The sequence below is a fragment of the Trachymyrmex cornetzi genome, unplaced genomic scaffold (genome assembly GCF_001594075.2).
Source record: "Trachymyrmex cornetzi isolate Tcor2-1 unplaced genomic scaffold, Tcor1.1 scaffold121, whole genome shotgun sequence".
Lineage (NCBI taxonomy): Eukaryota > Metazoa > Arthropoda > Insecta > Hymenoptera > Formicidae > Trachymyrmex > Trachymyrmex cornetzi.
In genome coordinates this window covers 456,378-457,138 of record NW_017295773.1, presented here as the reverse complement: position 1 = coordinate 457,138, position 761 = coordinate 456,378, and positions in this window count along the sequence as shown.

The following is a 761-nucleotide window of genomic DNA, read 5'->3' as shown; positions in this document are numbered from 1 at the left end:
ACGCTGGATTCACCCTGCATCCGATTTGCGTCGTACGACGCTCTGCAACCAATCAGACAACAAGATTCCGATGGATTTTGCTTCGTATCATCGGAATTCTGTTTTCTGATTGGTTGAAGAGCGTCGTACGACGAAAATCGGATGCAGGGTGAATCCAGCATTAGGACAGTGTTGTTAGACGGGACGGATTTCTGACGCATGCGCGTCCAATGTAGCTTCAGTAAGGGCCTGCGCACAATAGAGGAACAAGAATTAGATATTAAGATTTCAACCTATCAGAAACCGTGTAATCCGTTCCGATGTAATCAGTTTCTGATAGGTTAAAATCTTAATATCTAATTCCTGTTCCTCTATTGTGTTCAGGCCCTAACGTACCGGTCACTAATAAATAGGACATCATTAATCGCCTATGTAAAATTTTGTCAAAAATGTTGAAAATTTTAATACATTTTACATATTTTACATATGTAAACATATATAGAAATATATTGTATATATTTATATGTATGTATACATATGTAAAATATGTAAAATATATTAAAATTTTCAACATTTTTGACAAAATTTTACATAGGCAATTAATGATGTCCTATTTATTAGTGACCGGTACGTTACTGAAGCTACATTGGACGCGCATGCGTCAGAAATCCGTCCCGTCTAACAACACTGGCGTGCTTTCCAGCAAGGACACAATCAAACACAGGCCGCGGTCTGATACACGCTCACAACGCTTAAAAATCATTTCATCCTTGTTGTTTGTC